Source organism: Pteronotus mesoamericanus, unplaced genomic scaffold, assembly GCF_021234165.1.
Source record: "Pteronotus mesoamericanus isolate MK-2021 breed Mesoamerican mustached bat unplaced genomic scaffold, CSHL_Meso_final scaffold_174, whole genome shotgun sequence".
Taxonomy (NCBI): Eukaryota; Metazoa; Chordata; class Mammalia; order Chiroptera; family Mormoopidae; genus Pteronotus; species Pteronotus mesoamericanus.
This window is the reverse complement of record NW_026555309.1, coordinates 2,043,291-2,060,908: the sequence shown is the minus strand read 5'-3', so window position 1 is coordinate 2,060,908 and position 17,618 is coordinate 2,043,291. Positions and strand designations below refer to the sequence as shown.

The following is a 17,618-nucleotide window of genomic DNA, read 5'->3' as shown; positions in this document are numbered from 1 at the left end:
TTCGTAAATCACTGAACAGTACTGTCATATTGACAACTGACAAATTTATTAACTTGTTTATGTTATATTGTTTCTGATAGGAAAGTATTTTATATTATCACTTATCTCAGTCATTTGGGGATACATCTCTAACTTAAATGACTTCACAGGAAGGTGTTTCTGTTAATCGCCCGCAGAAAAGGGGCATGTGAAGGAGAGTTGAAAGAAACCTCACGGTAGTATTTTTAGGGAATGAAGCCCAGAGCCTAATGCCATGATAGTGTAAGAGTGTCCTAAGAACTGGCAGCCGGCTGGTTGGCCAAGAGGGGAGAACCTGTTCGCAGTAGTAGCAGCGGTAAAAAAAACTCAGCACTATTGCCACAGTATTTTATATTATATTCGCCTGTCTAGATTTATCTTAAGACTACTAACTATGACTTCATTAAGTCAATACTGGATTTTTCACAGACATATTAAATGTGTAAATCTGAATAATGTACTTCAAAGTAGTCACCTTGAAAAACCACAGGCTATTCTTTAGGGTTAAGCCTTGAGACCCAGTTCATGAGTCAATAGGCACCCAGGTTATGGCTTTATAGACACCCCCATTCACTAAGGAGAGAGTATGCAGTGTATGAAAATACCAGTTTTGCCCCCTTTGTTCCTTCGTCATAGCCTGAATGGAGTTGGGCTGTAGGAGAGATGAAGAGATATTCAATTACATAGTTTAAGCCCCTAAACCTTTTCTTTTATATAATTTGCCCTCTCAGCATTCCTAGGACCCTCTCAATACACCATTTACTCTTTAAGACATACGTATGCAACTTTAATAAAGATGCATCTGGGCCTTTCCCAGATGTACCATCCATGGCAATCAGTCCATTCTCCAGTGAAGCTCAGGACTGGACCTGGTCACACCTGTGTAACAAACTGTCTTCCAGGCCCTTCCTCGCTGTGCTTTCCTCTTACCCTCTCAGGAGCTTCCATTCATCCACATTTCTTTATGCTTTGTCCATGCAACTGAATGTCCAAAACAAACTTATGTATTTTCCCCTTATCATAGCATTTCCCTTAGAACTTTTGACACTTTACAAGGCAGAGGGCTTGACTGGCCTATGCTAAGGGGATGAAGCTCCAACTTGCCATTCAGCTCTTGGCGAGGAAAATCTAGCAGGGTTTTTCACTGGATGGTGAACCTTCCCAGGACCTCTCAAACCACATTCTGAAGTGGGCACCTACTTTGCCTATTCATAGTACTGACCCTAGCCCTTCATGCTGTAAGTGAAAAGCTACCTCAACTGATAATACAAGTCTTGGTGAGACTTTGGAAAGGTTCCAGCCCTGTCCAGTGGAACTCTCTGTGATGATGGCTTTTCTATTGTCCATACCGTCCAATAACAGTGGTCACTGGCTCGTGAGTATTTTAAATGTGGTTAGTATGAGTGAAAGGCTAATTTTTATTTTGTTATATTTTAATTATTTTTAAAGTAGCCATCGGCACCAAGTAGCTACTGTATGGAACACCATTACATCTTGTTAATAGTGTTGATTCTAACATTAAATCCTTATTAAACCCATTTTTAAAGCTAGAGTAATCTTAGAGACAAATTTGGAGATTAAATTTATTGTAAAAATCCTGTTTTAATGGTTTGATCTCTGGCTGGGTTCCAGGAGCCAGAGTTTGACATATTATAAAGTTACAATAGAAATCTAATAAAGTTGGAAGGGTCAACTTTATTGGAGTCTACTGATTTCTTTGAGAAACAGAGAGCCTCTTCTCTTCTTATTTTGAGCTGTCATGTATCTAGAATGTCATTCATCAGTGTGTACATTTTAAATGTTAACCATGGTCTAAATGTTTGAAAGGGCTCGAATCATTAATAAGACATGGTCACCGTCCTTAGGAGCTTATAAACTACAGAAAAAAGAAAACATGAATACTTTGAAAACAGTTAGAATGAGACATTAAGCAATAAAAGAGAAACCAAGCAAAGTGCTCAATTTAGTTTCACTGGTCACTAACCCAGTAGGACGTGCTAGTTGCAAGAGATTACAGTAATCTGGTTCAGGTAGTTTATAAACTTAGTAGAAAAGGCAGGACTGTAGTCAAGGTTTGAAAGATGGTTTTGACTTGGGCAAATAGAAAAGAAGAGTCATATTGGAGAGCATTTCAAAAGCAGGTTAGCTATTTCGAGTTGAGAGATTTGACCAAAGACTTCAAAAACCAGTCAAAGTTCCGTGGGTTTGATATGATGGATTATAAAAAATGATTGGCTGTTTTCACTCAAGGCAAAAACATTAGGAAAGCAGTGTTGCAGGAAAATATTTTTGGCACCTCCCTGGACGGATAGGGGTAAGTAGGAAACTACAGAGGTGCGGAAAGTCTGAGGAGCCTGTGTCATAACCAGGCGCGGGGTGTTGAGGAGGCACAGAGAGTGGTGACAGTGAGAACAGAAAGATGGGGTGCTAAGCCGTTTTCACTTCATTCCCAACTATATTCGGATCTAAAGATGAACAACCCTTCATATCATCATATTTTACATTTAAAAAGCACTAAGGGATTATTTGTAAGGAAGTCTAAGACTATAAAATATTCTCTTCACACTTCTTTGTAAAAACTGGCTAAAACTCTTTCCTTAGCAACTTGCTTGTTCCTAATGTGATCACAAGTGATCACAAAATTTAACAGCCGACTATTGACTGGTGTGCCACTTGCTGAAATATATGAATAGTGCACAATTTAGGTAATCAGTGCTCATATAGAAAACGAAATAATGGCTCCTAAAATCAGGAGGTAAATGCTACCCACCTAGAAATTACAGTGCTCTTTCTGCGTTTTTCCAAGGTCACCTATGATATAGGAAAAACCAAGAAGAGCTAACACCTGTAGATTTTACATAATGAACTTGCTATAATTTTTAAAATCCTGTGAGTACATGCCACTCTAGCTAGTTTTATATAGAGGATTAACTCTTTTATCCGAAAGCTCTTCAGTGTTATTAAAGCTGAGCTTTTTGCTGTTAGAATGGTGCTTACATCTTTGCGTTAGTATTTTCACATGATGGAATTTTAGAATTCTAGTGGATCAAAGTGGTGAAAATATTTTAGTCTCATTTAGATATTATATGTACTTTAGAGGTCATTGTAATGTTTAATATATATATATATCATACCATATATAACATATATTGTATGTTCTATATGTTATTATTTATAGAATATAAATTATATATAATACAATCTTTTCTGAGACTTTATTTTAAAAATATAGTTCTTGTCTCCTATCCCCAGTGACAATATAAGTGATACAATGTCACTGATTTCAAGCATTTCCTACAATTTTCTAATATATTAAATATAAAAATTTATTCCATATGAGAAATCAGTATCAGAATGAATATTGTTACCCCAGTTTCACAAATGGAAAATGAAGGATCAGAGTAGTTAAGTGACTTGCTCAGTGGCTTAGCCAGTAAATACCCCAGCTTCCCTGTTTGAAAAACATAGATAATAGTAGTCCTTACCTCATGGGATTAAATGAATAAGAATTACTTATATTAGTGGTTGACACATATTATATAAGTTTGTTAAATAAAATATGAAAAGCAAGCCTGTATGACTTTTTTGAAGAAGTTAAAATACATGAGAGAGAAGATTTTCCAAAAGAGTTATTTATGCTTTAATCCTCAATCTCCTTCAGACCTGTCCAAAAAAAAAAAAAAAAGACAGCAATGAGCCTGCTATTAACCAAAGAAGCCTCTACCTTTTACTGAGTGCTCTTGCATACTATTATAATTACAACTGACATCTTTGGGCCCGATTACCTCAATTCCAGTTCTGGCACTGCCACTTACCAGCTATGTGACATTCAGCAACTTCTATAACCTTCCTGTGTCTCAGTTTTCTTATCTATAAAGTTGTATAATAAGATATTTAATCCCATAATGTTGTGAGCATTAAATTAGTTAATATCTGTAAAATAGTGCCTGTCATGTAGTCGGTGCCAGATATATTCAGTGAAAACTTTTTTCTAATGAAAAGGTAACCAGGGTAGAATACCTAGATTGCCTTCTAAAATTTGCCATAAACATAGGTAGCTGTGAAACATACATAGGGTGATATTTCTTCCTTCCTAAATTTCCCCTCCCTGCTTCCTTTTTGTATATTCTTGCCTGTGCCATCTTATGTGTTAGTAGTGAGTCAGGACTCTGCAAGAAATTAGATTTCTGGCACTTTAAAAAGATTCCATTTTCTTAAAGCTGCTATTTTTCAAGACCAGACTATAAAACAAGGTAGAATTTCTATTAGTGTATACTGTCGAATAAGTGCCAATTAGTTCTGATTCTCTGGGTCCAAGTTAAACAGCTATTCATGATCCAATATGTAAAAGTTCCATTTTCTCAAAATTCCCCTGAGTTATTTTGATAGTGGGTAATTGATCAGGGAATGGAGTACAGTTGTAAGAGCACTGAAATGAGAGTCTAGAAAGCCAGGCCCTGCCTTGGACAAGCTTGTTAGCCATGGGCAATTCACTGCACCCTGACTGTAAGCAGCAGGGTTGGGCTGGACGAGGGGCTCCAAACTGAGCTCCTTGGAACCAGGGAAAGCCAGGAATCAGCCAGAGGGTATAGCTCTTATTCATCAAGCTTGTTCACACTTCTTGTAAAAGTTCCCTTGAACAAAGAATACTGCCCCCCAAGAAGATGGAAAATCACAAGTAGTTGGTCACTGAGATCCTTCCCAAGGTTAGCATTTTCCTATGATTCATTCTCTATGAACCACACAACTGTGATCCAGAGGTACAGCTCGCTGAACTTGTTACTTTAGTCGCTTAGTAATTTTTCCAACCATCACTTCGGCTTCTCAGTGTTTTACCTGTCCCCGAAAGCCTAATCAGTTATTAAGATACTTGAATCTATTGAACAGAGCATTTCTTTTTGGTGGAAAATGTTGTTCTGCTCTTAAGAAAAAAGTCACATTGCTTTATGGGAACAGACAGTGTTTTCATGTCGTTAGAAAGAAACTACAGAACTATTATATTTGGGGAGAAAGATAGAATAAGAAAATGTCCGTATTAAGTATTCACGGATTCAGTGAAAATCCTTTGATTCCCACCAACCGAAATCGAGAGTCTTTCCTTTTACTCTCCGTTCTGGTACATTCACTGCTGGGTTAATCACGGATTGGTAGAAGGCAAAATACAACCTTGTATAAAGTCATCCAAGCCTCGCTGCCTGGCATATATGTGGCGATTGCTTGTTCTTTGTGCAGTCAACAGAAGCTCTTTCATACAAAGAAAAACCGTGCAAAGTTTTAGAATGGCCTCACAGAAAGGATTCATTTAGAACCTGGGCTTTTTTGTAGAGTGTGGTCCTAATAACACATTATAGAAAATTTACAATGAAAAAAGCAACAAAGGGGATTTCAATTTTGTTGAATGCTTCAAATTTCTAGTTCTGGAGTTTGAAATGGAAAAAAGATGTTAAAAGCAATAAAATTGGGGGGTTTATTTCCCAGTTGCCTTATTTTTCCAGGCAACAAAAGCAAGCATAATATATGTACTCAGATTTATTGTCATTTTTAGCATTCAGTCATGGCACACTTTGCATTCAAAGGCCACTGTACAACTGTTTTGACAACCATCACTTTAGTAGGTACAGTGCAGGGTAGACAAAACTGAAGCAGGAGTGTTCTTCTGGGTCTATAGGGAGTGCTGTTACATCGAGGAACTCAAACGTATTAGAGCAACATGAATTTCTAATCTGTTGCCATTATGGAAAAGACCACTGGCATATTGAATAATGTAGCTTTCAAAGCCAAGCAGAAAATGTGATTACAGACAATTTGATTGCTATTTTTAAAATAAATATTTTCAAAATCTTGAGATACTTTATTTCATGTAATGCATAAAGTATGTAACAGTGGACTAGGCCTAAATATCTTTCAGGACACGAAAGAGCTGATGATGTCAGCCCCATTTAGATATGAAATAATAGAGGCATTAGTTTAAAATGGAATGGATGTCACAGTGCTGTGTTTCTTTCTTTAAAAAATAGGGAGAAAAGCAATAAAAAGAAATGATTTTGCCCACTTTGACAGAAAAAAAATGAAGAATAATTATTTAGCATTATGCCACAATTCATCACATGTTTAGCAATTACGGCCTGTTTTTTCACAAATTATCTTTTTTTTTTTTTAACATTGCAGCACATGAGAGCAATGTATTAAACCACTTTAGTACTGTGAATAAATGGGCTGGTTTTTTGTTCTTATTTTTGACCATATATAATAAAAGTATGTGGTTTGGGTTGGGTTTTTTAATGTCAAATTCCTAATAAGGCCAAAAATAAGCGTTGTTTGTGGTTAGTTGTTAAGCTCTACTTAAGCCCTTTCTTTGCTCAAAACAGACAACTTTGAATGTGGTATTGATAAGTAGTTCAATGTCCTCATTATATTAATGATTTGGGACTATCTTATAGTGCTGTAATAAAATATTTTTCCAAACTACAGCTCTCCTTAATAGTGTTCAGGAAAGGAGCCAATTTAAAAATAACACTTTTCCTTTCTTATGCCAAGTAAGAAAACTCAAGATTCACTTTGTATATAGGGGCTTGTTGTACTTTCTCTTCAATTCTGGAGTTCATATGGATTTGTGCCTCGCCCATGCATGAAAGAAGTTAAAAAGCTATAAAACTAGTTATATAATATACTGTAAGCAAACTCTGGGAGTTATTCAATCCAGCCTCTTAATTCTAGGCAGGAGTAAACTTAAACCATTTAAGATATGTGGTTTTCTATCTAAGAGCCAAGATTCCACAACTTTCCTTGGTAGCCTGTTTGTGTTTAATTAACCTTGTAACATTAAGTTAAATTACACTAAGAGATTTAGATTTCTTCCAGGAAGTTCCTTATTAAAGTTAAACTAAAATCTCTTACTGCAATTTCAGTCTACTTTGTCTGCTTCAGACGTCTGAATGCTTGGGGAACAGTTGATTCAAGTATTTGACATTTATTAAGTCAATCCTGCAGTTGTGTTTTACCTGGCCCAAATAACCCCAATTCTTTTAACCTTTCCTCAAAGGTCGTACTTTTCAACGTTTCAATCAAATTAACTTTGTTTTTTTTTTTAATTTTTTGATCTTAAGGAATGCCAACCACAGTGAGAAGCAGAGCCCCAGACAGAGCTTGAGGTTGCAGATTAATTTCTAAATTTTTCAAATAATTCTCCCCCCCTCCACATGGACATTTTATGATAGGCTCTTTAATAGCATTGTTGATTGCTGACATATTTAATTTTAGACCTGTCGATCACTCCCATGGTGTGTTCTTGCTGTATTAGTTCTAGCCAACAATCCCCCCGTCTTGTTTCTGTGTAACTCATTTCACATCCTAAAGGCAAACATCTGGAAAGGCCATCATGGTGTTATTCTTCAAGTCATCTTTTTTTCTGCTTGAGTATCCATTATTTAAATAGTCCTTAGCAAATAAAAAGAGGGAAGAAAAATATAGTTATGTACTCATAATTGTCCTTGGACAAACACATTCTAAGTGGGCTCATAAGTCAGACTCCCTGGGCCTTGGCTATGAGGTTTCAATCACTTGCTGTAACCTCCAAATTGTTAATAAAATCTTTCCTGAAGTGTTGAGGGGGGAGTTTGGGAAAAGAAGCACAGAGTGCGGATGAAAAAGAGTTGGGAGCAGGAAGAATAAACAGCAAGTAAAAACAGAAGCCTGTTCCGAAGGAAAACCGTGTACCTGAGGTCTCCCTCTGCTGTGGGCTTCCTGTCTGGGGCCTCCCCACCCCCTTCTCCAACTCCACACCCCTTGCTTGTTTTTCCTCCTCATTTCCGGTTCAACTCAGGTGCCATCCTCACCCCTCTACCCTAAATAACAATGATAACACTTCCTGTATCAAGTCTTGGGGACAAATCAGGCCTTGAGTTGAGTACTTCATGTGGCTCATTTTTCTTGCTCTCTCTTTCCTTCTCTGCCTTTTGGCTTGTACACTCAGGATAGGCCCTTCCTGGGGAAGGAAAGTTTCTGGTTCCCTCTCACCTGCCTAGTACGCTTTCTACAGAAAAGTGGGCTTAGAAACTCTAAGAGCTTACTTGGTTTCATTGTTGAGACTTTCATGTGAAAATTATTGACGATAATAGTATATATGCATTGCATATAGTGGGAGCTCAATAGCTATTTCTGATTGAATGGATGAACTCATTTGTGCCCCCTGAAACCTTTATATTTTCTCCAGACAATACAGGGTCATTATTGCTTTTTATGATGACAGTTCTAAGCAGTTGTGTAGTCTTCTAAATTCATACAAACATTCTAGTTTTTAAAAAATATACAATGTCTTGTGTCATTTAGCCTGCTACACTACTTTCAGTGTAGCTAAATGAACTTGAGCCCTAAACTTACATCTAATCTTGTATCCTTAAAATATAATCAACTAACTACTAATTTCCTAATCCGTACCATTAATAAACTGATATATATGACAATTAATTATAATTTATAGTTGATCTTATTTAGATGAATACTTTTATTTTTGGAACAGAGCTATTTTTTATGGAGAAAAATTGTTAGTAAAATTACAAGACTTCTAAAGAAACATCTTGGAGGTAGGAGGAGCAATGTGGATAAAAATGTGTATTAAACAAGGGCCAATATGACCAGTGTTTTTTTTTTGTTGTTTTATTACAAAATGATTCAGTCTTTGACTTTCTGTTTCCTTGCTTTGTGCAAATAGATTATTAACATTAAAATGTTGCATTATAAATCCATTTACTCATGGAGTCATAGGAGAATTAGTTTAAAATGCTTTTCAGGAGAACAATGAACCAGTCTCATTTCAAGACACCATTTCCTTCGTTATTCATTAACTATTCTTATCTAGTGCATACGGGAACATTTAAAGAGCAGTCTTTTTTTTTTTTTTTCCATTTCAGTTTTTTCCAGTTTGAGTTTGAGTTCCCTTATGTGAACAAGCATTACCTGCAAGAACACAATGTTTGTCTTTTTATATTAGCCATTTATATACTTTTCTCTGCCAAAAGTAACACACACTCCATTGAAGAAAAAGCACGAGGTGCTGCAGCGTCTTTGACCATGTGGTACAGTTGTTAAAAACAGTAGATTCGCCTTTCCTTTCTTGGATCTTTTAAAATATCACAAATGCCATAATAATCCAAAGAACAGGTCTTATTTTCCTTCACCTAATAAATCTATTTAGAATTTTGATAAATATATAATAACAAAATTGATAGTTGAACTTTTCAGAATTTAATGGCATGTACAAATTCCCCAGGGAAATCAAGTACTATTTGACGAAGGGAGGATTTACCTTTTTGTAATTCAAGACAGCAATTCCATTTTTGATAGGCAAGAAACTGTCTCAATATTTGTTACATTTTAAAAGCAGTTTTTAAAGTATCATATTCTCTAAGACTGAAGGAGGTTTTCTCCAATCAAAATTTTGATTGCTTTTAATAAAAATTATCCAACCCCCAAAACATTTTACACTATGAAAATTTTTTATATTTTTATATGTGTTGCATATTTAATCACATTCTCTGCTAACCAGCAGACAAAAACAATGGTTGACCAAATTGTGATAAAACCATATTCTATATATTATGAAACTTGAAAATGCTCAAAATAAAAAAAGTTCCTCTTCAATTCTTAAAATGGTAGACATATAAAGGCTATATTATTATGACTATCAAAAGGCAAACAAAATTATTAGCACTTAAAATATTTTTTTCTATTATGCATTATACATATCTTAACAATACTCGGAGAAATAACAAGAAAAGGAGAATAGGCTTGACCATGTTACTATTATTTACATTGAATAAAAGCATGCTATTTTCATCTGTATTTATTTATCCCTTTGTCTCTTTTTCCACATAAACATATGCAATTACACATTCATATCTTGATTGTGTTTGCGTGGCTGAGGCTCTTGTCACATTATGAGAGTGTCAGTGGTCAGCAAAGGCCACTCCTCCACCAGGCAGATGCAAATCGGGACCTTTGGTTAACAGCTTCTGTGTTACCTGGGGTACTTTTTGTTTCTGTGGTTGTTCTTGCTTTCCCCAAAGCAGCCTCATTTCTAATTAAAACAGCACATGGGGCAGGGCCTTGTTTCCCGGCAAACAGCAGACACTGCTTCTCTGAAGCTGCACTTCGCTGTGCATTTCACCCCAGTCATCACGCATTTTTGGAGCATGTTCATGTGCCTCAGATCTGCTGGGTGTTACGTGTACTGAATGTTAGAATCCAGGAGCTGACAGTTCACTTGGGAAGATGAGTCTTACGCATATGAGACATGTGGAAAATGTGAGACCATATAAGATCAAGTTCTCAAATTTGGTACTCAGTGTGTGTGGGAGTCACCTGCAGAAACCAGCCAATGCCATCCGGGTCTTGAGAAGCAATGTGAGTGGTCGGTTCCCGTCTCGTTGAAGGGTAAGGCAGCCTGGACTTGGACCCTGCCTAAACCGCCCTGGCTACATATCACTGTAGGCAAGTTCACCTCTCTGTACCTCACTCTCTTACCTGATACCTCTCTTGTTGGTGATAAGGACTGAATGAGTCTATACATCTGAACCTCTCAAGCAAAACCAGGCAATGTGCTTCATGTCACCTGTCTTATTATCCAGTGAGGCCCTACAGCTGTTTGTCTGAGTTTTCCTTACATTGCCTGTCATTGCTCTTCTAGTTACTAGTGTTTATGTTTTATGGGATGATCTAAGACCAACTATGCTGGCATCTACTGAACATCTACTCTTGCCTTTGTCCCAGGCACACTCAGTTTTCTCCTTACTTGCCATGATCATGTCAGGAGAGCATGGTGTTACCCTAACCCTACCCAGGAAACACTGAGGACTCAGAGACAGGTTACACAGGTGGACAGCTGGTAGGTGGAGAAGCAGGCAGACTGAGGGACTTGTCCCCTCTGCATTTCTGGTGAGTCAGGGGCTGTGCTTCACACCGGGAAGGGCTCCATAACTTTGCACTGAAAGCCTTAATCGAGCTTTGTCCTCTCCCTCTTCCCTGCGGAGTGTGTTCAGATGGGTTTGGAGCCATCACTGCTCATGTCGGCCAGGTCGGCCCAGGCAACATTCGCAATTCTGCCTTTTTTTTAAAAACAAAATAAACTCATTTTATTTCTGCATTGCTGAAGTAATAATAATCAGAGAGAGTGAGTAGAAGAGAAGAGAAATAATATTGTTGAGTGAAAAGGGAGAGATGGACCTTGGGCTGGGTGACTTTGACAAATGACCTCTGGCTCTGAGTTTCCTTCACTGTAAAAAAAAAAATATGACAACAATAATATTTATATCACCATGTGATTGTGGGGATTAAGTAAGACACAAGATTAAGATTTCTAGTACTTGACAGTTTAAGTACCTTCTCTAGTTATCATGTTGAATAAATTAGCATTCCAGCTAGTAAAAAATGTTTGCTCTTTGCCAAAGATCCAATAATTTAAATTATTAACTCTTCTGCCAGGAAGATGGTATTACCTCCTCAGGTAGCAAAAGCCTGTACTAACAGACTAGGATTTGTGCCAGTCTGCCTTATGACCAAGAGGTGGGTTATCTGCCATTCACTGTGAATCAGCCAACCTCAAAGTATTTTTCCCTTTGTCAAAAGTATACAAAATTTACTTTTATAAGTCCAAAGGCATTTAAATTATTTTATAAATAAAGGGAGGAAGAATTCTGGGCAGCTTGCCAAGCATAGCAGATCTGAAATTACCTAGCAATATTTCCTTCTCTTTATTAAATTCCTGTTAACTTTTTTGATGTGTTCATATTAATTTGTGTCTTCATACAAATTTAAATATTTTGTATGACAGAGAATTGATAAAAGCCAAAAAATAGAGAGTGAATTGTGAACAATTTTCAAGTTTTCTTCATTGTTGTTCAAAAATGATAAATTAATGTGTCCAAGGTCACAAAAGCATCTTGACAGGCCTACTCCCAAGTAAGCAGCATGCTCAGATCCCGCCCTGGGCTCAGAGCCCTCCCTGATACACTCCAGAGTATGAATAAGAAGGCTAGTCCATGGAGGATGGTGGGGCCAGAGTGTGAATTTCAAAGCTCTCTGTGTCAATGGCCTTGTTCTTCTCACCCAGACTATGGAATGTCCCGTGCCTGAGAGCAGAACTAAGGAGATCCCCTCATGAGGCCGGAAACTGGCAGGGAAGTTACTTTACGCACAAAGGCTGTGCTTAATTATCTCAGAGGAGGGGCTATAGGGTTTAATCTGTTGGCTCTTAGTGAGATTTTCAGTGATTCATCGTAGTCTGAGTAAACCCACGCACTCAACTGCCTGAGTAGGGTCTCCCAAACAGGATCTGGTCTAGGATGGATCTACTAAGGTAGTTAAATGAACCAGGGTGCTTTTGTGCATAGTCTCCACAGCAGTAAGGAAAGGACAAATCGTCTTTGCCTATTTGGAAGAGTCAATGCACAGTAAAATGGCACCTCAGTGTTGGGTGGCATAAGCTACGGAAAACAGTCCATTAAACATGGTATAGCAAAGAGCTACTTCATGGAACACAAGGTAATTTAAATGATACTGTGACAATGTTGGTGCATTTCATTGGAACAATGGAAAAAATACTGAAATCAGGATTGTGTGGGGGCGGAGAATCCCAAATGTGACCTCACTAAGTCTGAAGTTCCCATTATTATACAATGATTGGAAAGGTGGGCCCTTCCCAGCGGCAGAGCCTAGCACAGGGTGCTCGGCCACTTCCCCATTTGTGAAATGGAAATAAATCGTTAGTGCGTTTTATTTTCTGTTCTTGTATTGAGACAGCACAAGTAACCCAATCATTATAGGTTCTCATACACGATAAATTCTAAACAGGTGGTAAAGGCCAATTTCTCTTGAATGTACCCTAATATTGCACTTTTCTTATTCTTATGTGAGGTCTTATAAAAAGAATCTAATTGTTTTACTGTATGTTACTGATATAATTTGCAAAAAAAGAAAAAAAGCTTTCTTATTTCACTTAAAATTGTGGCCTTTTAAAATTAAAAAAGATAACAGATTCCTATACACTGAGGCTTAAAGGCATGGTGACTCAATGAAGAGTTTGGATTAACTTAAGTTCCCATCGAACTTGCCATTGAAAGCTTGATGTTAAGGGTGAAGGGGGCACAGCTGGGCCAAGAGGCATGGGCCATGGCTGTGGATAAGGCACCTCCATGTGTAAAATGCAGAGGCTGCTTTTCGCCAGCGAAGAGCCCAGCAGCAAAGAAGAGGGGAGGTCAGCACTGCTTCGCTTCTCACATCATCTACAAAGATCATATATGAAATTAAGAAATGTGAAGTTATTCCAAAAAAACACAGGCAAAGTAAACAAAAAAAGAAATGACTACAGTACACAGCCTCCTGCAGAGGCCAGAAAAAGAAGAAATCAGGAATTAAATCTCCCTGGGCAAGCTATCAAAATGTTGAGAAAAATAAATTCCTAATGAGAAAATATCAAATATCTATTGGGAGACAAATGCATATAACTCTGAATCGTGGATCACGGAAGGGTTTCCTCGGGCACCTCAATGACAACTGTATGATGCATAAAATAGCGAGTTCTCCTTATTACAGTTTATTGGATAAGCACCTGCATGAATACAGGGCTGCACTCTGCCTGGCAAGGAAGAATCTTGCCCAAAGGGCTCTTCGTCCAAGTTGTGAAAACACCACTCAGGCATAAAATGTATGAGCTGAGAAAGTGATTAGGGTTATGTCCACAAGAGAGCAAACAAATGTTTTGACAAGGAATAAACCTGGTAATGGCTTTTTTTGCCTTGAAAATGTTCAAATGAGAGTTCAAGACAGTAATCCTGTTGACAGTTACCAGGGAGTTTCATTTCAAACCCTCTCTACCTCTGCTTACTATAAAAATATAGAGGTGAGAACAACTGTAACACATCCTGTAAAATTTGGAAATCCCTCCTTCTTACCTCTTTTGCAATTTCATATGTCAGTGGAAAATAACAGAATTATAATTCTAAAAATGCATATTTACCTAAAAGAGTAAGTTTGAGGCACTAAGGTCCTCAAATATCTGCAAATCATTGTTCTGCATTTCATTTCCTATTCATAGAGAGAGCCCAGATTTCTGAAGTACTAAGCACCTTCACTTTTGGTTGGATTCTGTTAGAAGATTCTTTCCTTAGAGATTCATGGAATCTTGCAGATTTCAAAATGGAACCCTAGTTTTTCTTTTTTTGTTTGTATGCACAGGCCTTGAGTCTTAGAATAATTAGGGACTATCAGACTCCACTATATGTAGGATTACTACGTAATTTATCATTCAAACTAACACAGTTTTGAGAGTGAAGCGGTTAACTAAAAATGATTAGGCCTAAAGCTGGGACTGTCCTGAGGAACTGGAACTGAGGTTCCAGTAACTATATGTGAGACACTGTGCACATTAATGGTGAAGATGCAAAAACTCCATGGGACTAGTTCTTGCCCTCAAGTGTCGAGTAAAACAAATGAGTTATGTATTTAAAAAGCCAAGCAATATTTCAAAGCATGGTACTTACTGTACATGAAGAATCAGGGCCAGCTAATTAATATAGGTAGCATTTGAATAGGTCTCAAAAACTGATTGATTATTGACAGGGAGAAGCAGAGGAGATGTTTCTGAAGAGAGGAGTTTCACTGTGTGTTGCGTGAACTGAATCCCTGCCCACTCCAGATGCTCACCCCAAAAACCTGGGATGTGTTCTTCATTCACCGTTTCCCCTTGCTCCAAACATCCTGTTCATGAGCAAGTCTTGATTGAATTGCCTCCAAAATATATTTGGCATCTACCCACATAGTTTTCTCCTTCACTGCTCCCACCATAGTCCAAAGTGCCATCTTCTCTTGGATTATAGTGATGGTATCCTAACTGGCCTGCTGTCCTAACTCTGGTCCCTCCATAACGCATTACTCACTCACGCAAGAGTGAATGAATAGAATAGCCATACTATTCTGCCCCTAACTGAGCTGCAGTCTCACTAGTTTTTTGTCACCCTCCTCCCACCCAATGACCTTCGCACTTGATACTCTTGCCTCAGATCTGCAGCCAGTTCTCAGCTCAAATGTCACTTCTCTGAAACACTGGTCTAAGCTGGCCCTGCCCCGACCACTCACCCCCATCATATTGCCATGTTCCACCGACTGAGTTAACACTGTAAAGTGCATGTGGAAAGACGTGAGAAGTCTTAGTGTTGTTATTCTCTGAATTGTCTAGTTTATTTAACTAGTTGGTTATTTGCCTCCCGCGGCCTCTCACTCCATGAGAGCTAGAAACCTTAGCTGTCTAATCCCTGCTCTATCCTACACATGTAGAAGAGATGTCATAGCAGGCACTCATTTGGCAGTTATTGAATGAATACAAATATGTTCACTATGGTGTCTGACAGATTAAAGTCCTTAAGAAATTGAAGACTCTAGGAAAGTTCCCACTTCATATCTTAATAAAATAAGGACACCAGGAAAGCCAGTGGAAGGGTTTGGTATGTGTGCGTTTGTATACACACATGCATACACACATACCATACACTTTTACTGGTGTAAGTATGCTAATTTATGATTAAGATATATTTTATCTTTGCCTTCATCCCTTGCCCCTTGGTCCTAAACATTACTCCTGGGAACCTCAAATTAGTAAAGCACTGAGTCAGGACAACCCCTAGGGAGCATACAGAAATGCTTGGGCCACCAGGGAGGTTGATATATAAACTATCTGTTTGATCTCATTGGTAATTCACATTAGTATAGCACCTTTACTTAGGAAGATCCTAAACTAAGGACTACCGTTGCTCCTAACTCACAGGCTTCAGACGATGTCAGGCCACAGCATTCTCTAATGCAACAGAGGGGAAATGAGGGACCAAGATAGTGACACAGAATTCTTATTCTCACCCCAATGTGTCTAATTGTAGTCCCCCAAAATGATAATATAACATCATAATAATGAAAGCTACATGGTTGATTGGAGTTAAAACATACATTTGAAGTATAAACAGTAAGATGAAAATGCATCTAGTAAAATGGCTTTGAAATCTGAAAACAATATCTTTCAGAGGTTTAAAGAGGTATTTAGGAAATATGTTAATGACCTAATTTTGAAAAACAATTATAAAAATTTCAGGTTAAAACTTTTTGATAAGATAAATTGGCAAGTAATTTTCAGTAATATTTACAAAATGTTTAGAGAGGGTCAGAAAAGAGTTTGGAAACTTTGATTTTTCTTTCCAATATCTGCTTCCAGCAATCAAGTTAGGAAAATTATTCTTGTGTAGTGAAATTAGCACTAATTTTATGGTAATTAGAGATATTGGTAGTATAACTGAAAGACTCTGAGAAGTCAATTTATCTAGATCTTAACACCAAATGTATTCTAATGTTCTTTTTGAAAACATTCTTTAACTATCGGTAACAATTTAAGCTTGGAAAATTGTCATATAGATTTATGTCCTAAAGAATTGTTCATGAAATTTGGACCCTATCCATTTCTATCTAGATTGGAATATGACTTGGTATTGTTTGAAGTTGTTTATGGACATTTAGGTGACTTAATTCTTATTTCATTCTTAGTATCAACAGATTAGTAATTAAATTGGAAAAATAGCCATTTTGTATCACTTAATAGACTACTAATTTTTAAAAATTTAAATATAGCTGCATATCTTTAAGAGATGGTGACAAATCTTCAGCTACCAGGCTGAATTTCCTTTTGACATTCTGCATGGTATGACCCTAATGAATGGCACTTCATGGTTCCTATTTCCTTTCTTGACTCCTTTGTCTCCACACGAGACGGAATATGTCCTAATAAATGACTGGACACATAATATAATAAATCAATCTATGTGTCACCCATCATGAGTCATAGATGCATTTTTAGAGGACTCTTCACAATTTTATCTCAAAGGAATGATTAACGAGCTCAAAATATCAGATATTTTAAAAATATATAACTTTCTTTTTAGTCCTAATAAGCATATATTGAGCTCTTGCTCTGTGCCCAGAACTATTATAAATGCCAAGGAAATAACTTCTCACAGAGAAGTTATTATCTAGCTTACTATCTAGATCAGGGATTCTTAACCTTGACTATATTGACATTTGGGGCTGAATAATTCTTTGTCGGGGAGGGAATACTCCTCCTTTGCATTAAATGTTAGCAGCAGCCCTGACTTCAACCCACTAGATGCCAAACCCTCTAGTTGTAACAACTAAGAAACCTCCAGACATTGCCAAATGTCTTCCAACAGGAAAAAGCTTTTGAGCGAGAACCACGCTCTAACTAGATAATTTCTGTAAATGTGAAATGGGCAGCGATTAGAGATTTGCACAGGCCTTCACTTAAAGGAAATGGAGATTTTACCTATCTGTGGCATTAGTTACATAAACAATCACAGAATTGGAGATGAGCTGGAAATTACATGAGTCACTAGGCAAAATCTTTCCCATTTCAACTCAATCAAGCCAATTGCTAGAGGTGTTCAGTATTGGCTAAATTTATATAGCTACCAGAGGCAGGAATAGGCCACCTCTCCTGACTCTCTCTCAGGGTTCTTCCCATCATACTTCATTGCTTCTGGATAAAGGAGGCA

At 37.5% G+C, this 17,618-nt stretch overlaps 1 protein-coding gene across 1 annotated transcript in view; it reads left to right on the top strand.

The window, feature by feature from the left end:
- The window catches only part of TOX (thymocyte selection associated high mobility group box), a 302,922-nt gene that overhangs the window by 181,054 nt on the left and 104,250 nt on the right, over positions 1–17,618 (top strand). The gene's annotated exons all lie outside the window — the stretch shown is intronic.